Source organism: Puma concolor, chromosome A2 (assembly GCF_028749965.1).
Source record: "Puma concolor isolate L17-30 chromosome A2, mPumCon1.1.hap2, whole genome shotgun sequence".
NCBI lineage: Eukaryota > Metazoa > Chordata > Mammalia > Carnivora > Felidae > Puma > Puma concolor.
Genome location: NC_141668.1, coordinates 83,321,104 through 83,331,851, shown reverse-complemented (window position 1 = coordinate 83,331,851; position 10,748 = coordinate 83,321,104).

Here is a 10,748-nt window from a genome sequence, read left to right as displayed (position 1 = left end):
TCACCTGCTGGCATAACACTTGGCCCTGGTACAGAAACTTGGCCATGGGGCATCAAGTGGCCAGGTGTCTGGAACTGCCCATAATGAGCTGAGTTCTCCTAGACCCACAATGACATAAGGTCAGAATGCTCAACAGCAGTCCATCAAAAGTTAGAAATGGTACATGTGAGATCAAGTCTAAAGGACAACATAGGGCACAGACCACCTGCATGAGCAGATGGCCCAAACCCCAGGTCACTTGCAATGATTTTACTAGGTGCTCCTTTGTGAGTAAAATCCCTATGAACAGCTGAAGAAAGAAGGAAAAACCCAAGCTTCATTATAGATGGACAGGCTCAGTATAGGAGTACCTACTGAAGCTGGATGATAGTGGACAGCAGTGTTGATTGATAATAATAGAGACAATATCTTCCCAGTGGGTAAAGGTGCAAATGGAGAATGTGATCATTATTCTTTATAAAAAGGAAGTGACCTTAGGGGAGAACAGATATAGATTTCTGGATATTTGCTAATGGCCTAGTAGGCTGGTTGGGAGCATAAAAGGAAAATACTGGAAGATCATAGATAAGAAAGTATGGGATAGGGGCACCTGGGTGGCTCAATCTGTTAAGCATGTGACTTCAGCTCAGGTCATGATCTCATGGTTCATGGGTTCAAGCCCCACATCGGGCTCTGTGCAGACAGCTCAGAGCCTGGATCCTGCTTCAGATTCTGTGTCTCCCTCTCTCTCTGCCCTCCCCTACTTATGGTCTGTCTCTTTCTCTCAAAAAAAAAAAAAACATTAAAAAAAATTAAAGTTAAAAAAAGAAGGTCTGGGATAGCATGTGGATGGATGCGTTAGGAGTAGGCACTAAGTATAATTTTTGAATCATTTGTTAATGGCTAACAGAAAGCATCCACCAAAGAAAGGGCACTGAACAATGAAGTAGACAAAATGATAGGACCAGTTGACATGAGCCACTTTTGTCACTGGCCATTTCAGAACTGGCATTTTAGGTACATAAATGGAATGGCCACGGCCATAACACTGGTATTTCTTCATCTTAAACCAAGATTAGCTAATGTTTATGTTTACTGGTTTGTCTTTTAATTTTTCCCCATACCTTTCTATTGTGCTTAGAATCTAAAAGCCAAGAATCACAGCAATTATATAAATAAGTCATGAAGTTCAGAAGAAAATTAACAATGCCAGAATTATGTAGCAAGACAGAGTTCTACCAGAAGCACAGTAAATTCCACAGAAAGTGAGCCTTATTTTGTTGATTGCATATTTTTAGATATTGACTCAGACTGAATTTTTAAAATCTTGTTTTAAAACTTGGCTAATTATAGCAGCTTTTGGGGGGGGTTGGGAAATTACATAAAATGGGTAGCAAATGAGTCAACAGAAACTTTTTATTTAAGGAATGCAATGCTGTTGTCAATTTTCTTAGATCTGTAGGGAACTTTGCGGATTATGTGGTCCAAGCCTTTATTACGGGAAAAATAAGGCTTTGAGAAGGGAGATTGTGTTGTAGTGTAATTAATGGCAAAGGTGTGATTAGAATCCAGTTAATCTTACTGTCAAATGTTTTTCTACTAAGTAATAGAGTCTCTTGAACATAGAATCATGTTGTTTGAAATTACTATGGTTATGCACATGAAATTCATATTCCTTGAAACAAGTGACTTCTTAATTTCATTGATCTTAATGATGGCCCTGAATAATTCTTGCATTGTCTTCTTTCAAAAGAAGAATTAAAAATGCAATTCAAGAAAATGTTCGTAATACTGAAAATTGGGAAAAGTGATAGCAGGTTGAAAATTCCCAAATGACTAATTTGTCTCAGTCATTTGCTCACATATTTGCTAGTGAATATCTTTTGGAAAATGGTGATTCATCTATTTCACCCTTGTCACTCTTTCTTTGATTACCAGGTATTTTCCTGAGGTGAGGTTGTGGATTTTCCATCCTTAATTCTAAGATCTCATTTAAAATTTTTGTATGCTTTTGGTCAGTTTGATTACAACATCTCATCTTTCTGGGTTCTTATTTCTATTTCAGATTCTCAACTTCACGTTATTTCTGGGTCACTAGCTCATGAGCATTCCACAATGGCTTTCCTTAAACTTCTTTCTTTTCTTTTTCAGATTCCTCGTCAATACAAGCAGTTTCATCACTTGGATGATGATACTGAGATGATCACTTACTACTATATTCACTGGCAAAAAATAATTAATGACAAGAAATGTTTTGTCAAAATTTGTAAGAAAGAAGGTAGCACTTGTCTGAGATTTCAATGGAATGGTAGAGTCAGGAAGGGAATCTTATGTAAGTCTCAGAAAGTTTAAGCAACTTTTCACCTCTCCCGTTCTCTAGAATACCAAAACTCACAGAAGTCTTTTACTATTATACCAATGTCATTCTGGTCTCTCAACTCTCTCACCTCTTTTTTCTCTTTCCACACTGCATTTCCTCTTAGGCTATCCCTTCACTCTCAAACCTCCTCCTTCTCAAGTTCTAAGGCGGATGTAGTTCTCTGTTCTGTCAGTGTGTCTCCTGATTTTGATTCCACCTAGTTTTTGCCCTTTTTCTCTTCCAGAGAAAAGGAAAGTGTGTGGGCACCTGTATGTGCATGTGTGTGCATGTATGTGGGTATGTGTTGGAGAAAGGGGTATGATAGGAAGTAATCAGGTGACTAAGGTAGCCATAACAGTTCACCCAGCTTAGCCAAATGTTAGATGGGCTTTTTCCTGTCTCTAGGTCCCTCTTGTCCCTTTCTTAGTGCCCGCTTAAGTTTTATTTTTTACCAGCTTCATCAAGGTATAATTGATAGAAAAAGCCACATATTTAAAGGATGAGTTTGGACACATATTAACACCTGCAAAACCATCACCACAACAAGGTAACACACATTCATCACATTCTAAAGTTTCCTCTTGTCCCAGTTTTTAGTGGTAAGAATACTTAACATGAAATTTATCTACTTAAAATTTTTATGTACACAATACGGTATTGTCAACTACAGCCATTATATTGTACGGCCATCTCTAGAATTTGCTCATCTTGCATAACGGAAACTTGTATCCAATAGAACGGGAACTCCCCAGTGCTCATGGGGTAGTTAAATAGGAAGGATTTGCAATACAGTCCAAATGTGATAATCCAAGAAACTGAAAGATGAGTTTTTTTTGATGGCTTGCCTTTGAGGGGGAGAATGAAAGAGAAGATGGCGTGAAAGATGTTGTCCAGTGTTTTGCCATGGCTCTGGCAATAGGAACCACTGAGAAGTTTCTATAGGAACACATTACGGTCAGATCTGTATTTCAGGTAAGTGACAGGTGGCTGTGTGGACATGAGGCAGTGAGGCCATGAAGAGGCTGCTGTGCAAATCCAAGTAAGAGTTGAAAATTCTGAGGGAGGTTTAAATGAATTAAGTATTCTGGGTAACTATAATTCAAGTTAATCTGCAAGTTCTAATTACTATTAAAAGGAAGTAATTCAATCGAATATGACTTTCTTTTAAATGTCTGCAGCAGTAAATTTGAGTAGCCCTTTTTAAGGCAAGAGTTGAAGTGTTCAAACCTCTAATCAATTGACAATATAGTTGAAATAATAATTTCACAGGAAGAACAGAAAATTAAAGTAAATTCTCCAGCTCAACAGAATAAAGCTGGCTCCACACCAGAAACTTTTCTTCATTGAAAGCAGAAATGTCATCTGAACATTTTGAGGTCAGTATGAGCTTGATAAGGAATTACATAGGCAATGAAAGAAAATTGGTCAATTTTGCTAATAATCAGTATTGTCCCTGGTTCAGCTCTCTTGTTTCAAACTTTTAGGTGCAATTCTGTATACATTGAAGAAAATGGTAATCTCTTATTTTTTGGAAACATGTTGTGAAGTATAGAGACTCTTAAAATATGCCTAGAAATATTTCACTTGTGAAATTTCCCATTCATAAACAAAAGACAGAATCAGATATGGTCATTTCTGAATCATAACACTTATTTCATAGCAGTGTCATTATGCCCCCAAATCAAATTATGCCACTTTATGCAATCTGATTCTGATAATTACAAACCTGTCTTTTCAGCTCTTTTTTATCATTGCAAACTCTGCTTGGAGAATAGTTTCCCAGCATTTCTAGAATAAGCAAGACATTCATAACACTTTACCCATTTACAATATTCCCTTACCCTTAACTCTTATTCTCTTGGTTCAGCTGGTAAATTCTATTCCCCTTGTAAGGCTTTACTCTTAGTTTTTCTTTACTGTAATTTGCCTGATTTGCCCTTGAAGAATTAGTTATTTCATCTTCATATTTAATGTTTTATGTGTTTCTTTACCTCAGTCCATTGGTCTTTACTTCCCTCTTTGTCAATTACACATTCTATGGTCCAGCAATTTAGAGTAACCATGTCCTGAACCCCGAATTTCCTTGCGTATCTTTTGTCTAATCCATCCATTAAGACTGAATCTCATTAAAATTTACCATGTCTGTTCTCTTCTCTTACATATAAACACCAAGTCAAGGCTGGGGAAAGTCATGCGGCAAGGCAGATTCGTGTCACCGTGTGTTGTCACTAAGCTCAAAAGGGCCCCAGCATATACAGTATTAATTCTCTTTCTACTTGCTCTTCCCCTCCTCTGCAGGACTATTTAAACCTCCTTTATTCTCTTCAAACATCAAACCCCTATTCCCTTCCTCTTCACTGTAGGCAGATGACCTCATATCTTGTCTCAATGAGAAACTCATAGCCATCAGAAGGAAACTCTCTTCATGTCCTTGTATCAAACATATAGTCTGTCTACATTTGTACTAATAATCTCCTTTTTCTGTTGTTCACTAGGGAAGCAGTTTTTTACCTTGGTTACATACTGACAATATCTAGGGAGCTTTAAAAATCCCTTACGCTTGGCCCAAATGGCAGGGAGGATGATTTAAATAGTCTGGTTTGGAATTTGGGTATCCATGTTTTTTAAAGCTCTTTGGATGATTCTACTGCGGAGTCAGGGCTGGGAGCTGACTGTTGGGGACATTTTCCTTTCTCCTCCTGAAGGGGGGTTGTTGCACAAGTATCTGGGTTCCATCTTCTCATATTGCACACTAAAATGTATTCATTGCCTCTTCTCTGTATATAGCCAGGATGGAGAGAATCATTCCCTCTCAAGTATGTCCTTCCACATTGACTTCGCAATTTATTTAATCCTGTCTCATCTTAAAAATCAAACCAAACCAAACCAGCTGACCGACCAACCAACCAAACAAGAAACTTTAGATTTCTTCTTCATACCTGTTATGGCCGGTTTTACGCATCGAATGTAGTGGCCGGTTATCCAAACACGACTTGAAGCACCCTGTGATAGTATTTTGTAGAGGTGATTAGCATCTCCAGTCAGCTGACTTTAAGAGCTTGTTCTCAGTATTCTGGGCGGGCATGCCTGATCTCATCAGCTGAAAGGCCTTAAAATCTTTTAAAAGCTTAGATTCCAAATGAAGGAGTACCACCTGTGGACTGCAGTATCCACGTTCTGCCTGAGTTTCTAATCTGCCCTGATACAATCCAAATATCTAAAAAGAATTCAATACTTGTTGAGTCCATTTTTAAAAATTGGTTTCTGTCCCCATCATTCCACTGAAACAACCTACAGAAGTTATAATTGACCTTATGTTGCCAAACACATTGTTCGTTCTTTTTCCAAACGCTAAATTTTTAACTCTTTAATACTTAATTCTTGCTCTTTTGAAGTTGTGTTCTTTAAATGCTTATTTATTTTTGAGAAAGAAAAAAACACAAATGTAAACGGGGAAGGGGCAGAGAGAGAGGACTCCAAGAAAGCTCTGCACTTTCAGAACAGAGCCCTAAGCAGAGCTTGATCTCATGAACCTGAGTTGAAATCAAGAGTTGGACACTTAACTGACAAGCCACCCAGGTGTCCCTGAAATTGATTTAAATTGTGAAAAAAAATACACAAAACAGTGTGTGGTTTAAATAATAATTCTTTTGCAAGTATACGTATAATCACCACACAGATTAAGAAATAGGACATTGCTAGTATCTTCGAAATCCCCTAAACACTATTCCCTAATGACACCTGCTTTATTCCTGCAGGAGGAAACCTATTCTTTCATGATAATCAATCCTTTAATTTTTTTCATGGCTCTTAGAACCATGCTGTATTTTGGTGGGCTGTATTTTTACTTTTCCTCCGTGTATTTGTGAAATGCATTCATATTGATATGTATACTTCTGGCTTATTCATTTTTACTGTCTTGAATTATTCTGTTGCATTGCTGCACTACAAAATATCCATTTTATTATTGATGGATTTGGGGGTTGTTTAGAGTTTGGGGCTACCGTGAATGATGCTGCTATAAATACACTTATAAGGATAATATTCAAAAGACTTAACGATGTTTATGGCAAGGTCACACACCAGTCACAAGTTGCCAAGACCATCTGAATGGAAGGTGGACACTGTACCAGTATGTATTGGCTAAATAACCATCTAGCGTACTTGAATACGTGTGCTGACCAACATGTTCAAGAGGTTTTCTGATGGCTGTAGTTTTTCTGACGTCTGAACGCCATCACTGAATTGTAGGGGATGGAAATCTTTAATATACAAGGAAATTTCTGGCTATTTTTAAAATGGTTGCACCAATTTATACTTATGTCATTTAACACTTAATGAGAATTCCATTCCAACATTTGGCTTCCTCAGACTAGATTTTTTTTTTTTTACTCATGTATGTGCATATTATATCATTGTAGTTTAAATGGAATTACCCTGGAAAATAATATTTCTTAACCATTTGGATTTCTTCTCATCTAAAGTATCTGTCGAAGTGTTTTTCTTATATTTCTATTATGTAGCTTTTCTTTTACCTCTGATTTGTGTTATATATTTTTCACACTAGTCTATTTTTTTTTTGCTCATTTATCTTATATATCAAATATCTTTTCTAATTTTTTGACTTTTTTAACAATCTCTTTATAGTGTGTGAGGAACAGAAGTCTTAACTTTTATGTAGTAGTATTTACCCAATTTTCCTTCTGGTTAGTGTACCTTGTTTAAGAAATATTTTCCTCATCTAAGTTTATGAAGTTATTTTTCTAAATTATCCTCCATATGTTTTATAAATTTGCCTTTCATATTTAGGTCTTTAAAATTATATGGATTTTATTCTTGAAAACTGTGAGAGACAGGGTCCAATATCATTTATTTTTATTTTTTTAAGTGGCTACCCAATTGACTCCTGCTATTTTTTTTTAATATGAAATTTATTGTCAAATTGGTCTCCATACAACCTAGGGCTCCTCCCGACAGGTGCCCTCCTCAATGCCCATCACCCACCCTCCCCTCCCTCCCACCCCCCATCAACCCTCAGTATAATTCTCAGTTTTTAAGAGTCTCATGGTTTGGCTCTCTCCCCTCTCTTTTTTTTTTTTTTTTTTCCTTCCCCTCTCCCATGGTCTTCTGTTAAGTTTCTCAGGATCCACATAAGAGTGAAAACATGTGGTATCTGTCTTTCTCTCTATGACTTATTTCACTTAGCATAATACTCTCCAGTTCCATCCACGTGGCTACAAAAGGCCATATTTCATTCTTTCTCATTGCCAAGTAGTATTCCATTGTGTATATAAACCACAGTTTCTTTATCCATTCATCAGTTGATGGACATTTAGGCTCTTTCCATAATTTGGCTATTGTTGAGAGTGCTGCTATAAACATTGGGGTACAAGTGCCCCTATGCCTCAGCACTCCTGTATCCCTTGGGTAAATTCCTAGCAGTGCTATTGCTGGGTCATAGGGTAGATCTGTTTTTAATTTTTTGAGGAAACTCCACACTGTTTTCCAGAGCGGTTTCACCAGTTTGCATTCCCACTAACAGTGCAAGAGGGTTCCCATTTCTCCACATCCTCTCCAGAATCTATAGTCTCCTGATATGTTCATTTTAGCCACTCTGACTGCCATGACATGGTATCTGAGTGTGGTTTTGATTTGTATTTCCCTGATGAGGAGCGATGTTGAGCATCTTTTCATGTGTCTGTTGGCCGTCCGGATGTCTTCTTTAGAGAAGTGTCTATTCATGTTTTCTGCCCATTTCTTCACTGGATTATTTGTTTTTCGGGTGTGGAGTTTTATGAGTTCTTTATAGATTTTGGATATAGCCCTTTGCCCGATATGTCATTTGCAAAGGAAAGGGAATTAAAAACAAAAATGAACTACTGGGGCCTCAGGAAGATAAAAATCTTCTGCACTGCAAAGGAAACAATCAACTAAACTAAGAGGCAACCAACAGAATGGGAAAAGATATTTGCAAATGACTCCTGCTATTTAATTGCAAATTCATGGGGATTTGCAGATCTGCTTCATCTCCTCTGTTGTATATAAAGTATGCATTGTGTGTGAGTATGCTGGTCTCACCATTTCCTTCCATTGTTCAATTTACGTATCCTGTGTCAGCACTATATTCTTAATTTCTATATATATATTTTAAAATTAATGTTTATTTTTGAGAAAGACAGAGAAACAGAGTGCGAGCAGGGGAGGGGTAGAGAGAGAGGGAGACACAGAATCCCAAGCAGGCTCCAGGCTCAGACCTGTCAGCACACAGCCCAACGTGGGGCTCGAACTCACAGACAGTGAGATCATGACGTGAGCTGAAGTCGGACACTTAACTGTCTGAGCCACCCAGGCGTCCCTTAATTTCTGTATCTTTATAATGTCTTAATATCTTTCTTGGCCCTGTGTTTCAACATAAATTTTATAATCAGTGTATCAAATTTCTCACACACTTAAGAAATGTAATTGCATTGAATCAATGGAATTGAGGTTTGGGAAGAATTTCAGATCACTACTATATTCAGTTTTTCAATCAATGAACATTGTATTTAGCTCTTATTTAACATCTTAATTTTTTTTAACATGTATTGCTGAGAGACAGAGAGAGACAGAACACAAGCAGGGGAGGAGCAGAGGAGGGAGACACAGAATCTGAAGCAGACTCCAGGCTCTGAGCTGTCAGCACAAAGTCCGGTGCGGGGCTTGAATCCACGAACCATGAGATCATGACCTGAGCTAAAGTCAGATGATTAACCAACTGAGCCACCCACGCGTCCTAGCTCTTATTTAATACCTTAATAAAATGTTATTATTTTTTTGGTAGAGGTCTTTGAACTCCTTCATTAATTTATTCCTAGGCATTTGATACTTTTGATGCTAGTAAAAATCATTTCTTGAAATTTTCATTTTCTGATGATTTCTTGTTCACATTCAGAGAAGAAATTTATTTCTGTACAGTTTTTAAAATTAGTAAACTTGACAAATTTTCATATATTTACAAATTGTTGATTGTTTTGGATTTTCTACACACAAAGATGTATAATCCACAAATAATTATAGTTCTTTTCTTCTTTCTCACTTCTTACTCCTTTACTTGTCTTTTTCTTCTCTAGCCTTGACACAATGGCTAGAAACTCTCATAAAGGTATTGAAGAGAATGGTGATAAGAAGACATATTTGCTTTGTTTCTGGTCTCAGAGGAAAAGCCTTCTATCCATTTACCAGCAAGGTTTTGTTGTTGTTGTTGTTGTTGTTTGGTTGTTTGGTTTTATTTGGTAGATAACATTCAACAGACTTAAAAAGTACTCTTCTATTTCAAGTGTGTTATAAAGTTTTTATTAGAAATGGATTTTGAATTTTAATTTTTTTTTTTCAACGTTTATTTATTTTTGGGACAGAGAGAGACAGAGCATGAACGGGCGAGGGGCAGAGAGAGAGGGAGACACAGAATCGGAAACAGGCTCCAGGCTCTGAGCCATCAGCCCAGAGCCCGACGCGGGGCTCGAACTCACGGACCGCGAGATCGTGACCTGGCTGAAGTCGGACGCTTAACCGACTGCGCTACCCAGGAGCCCCTGATTTTGAATTTTATCAAATATGACCCAGCATCTTATGATTTTTGTAACTTAATATATTAATGTACAAGATTTCATTAATTCATTTTCCAGCATTGAAAAAAATCTTGTGTAACTGGGATAATTCAACTTGGTCATGATTCTTACCACTTTCATACATTTCTAGATATTTGGAAGTTCGCGTATACATTATTTATCCTACCTGATAATGTTAACTTGGTCTTCTTTCTCCTCTGATTGTCACAGGTCTATTAATTTTATTGAACTTGTTTTCAAAGAATCAAATTGTTGGAAGGTCATTTTTTATTGAGTAATCCAGGGAAATATTTCTTAATTTTTACAAATAATAAAATTTAATTATTATATAATATAAAAAAATAAAATTTTAATTTATTTGGAATTGTCATTTAAACCGAGGAAAGGATTTCAACATTTTTATTATCATAATTTGAGTACTTTTTTAAAGTCTATTTCTTTATTTTGATAGAGAGAGAGAGAGAGCACACAAGCAGCAGTGGGGCAGAGGGAGAGGGAGAGAGAGAGAATCCCAAGCAGGGTCCACACTATGCAGAGCCTGATGAGGGGCTTGAACTCATGAACATGTGACATCATGACCTGAGCTGAAATCAAGAGTCATATGCTTAACAGACTGATCCACCCAGGTGCCCTGTTATTACTTTTTAATAGAAAACTATTTCAGCTCAATTTCCTATAAAAGCTTTAAACTGTAGATATAAGGACTTTTCAGCTTGTAAATGCCTAGATAAGAAAGTCAAAAATTCAAACTCATTACTCATCATCTAATTACAACCTTTTAGAGATCTTATTATCTTCAAAAA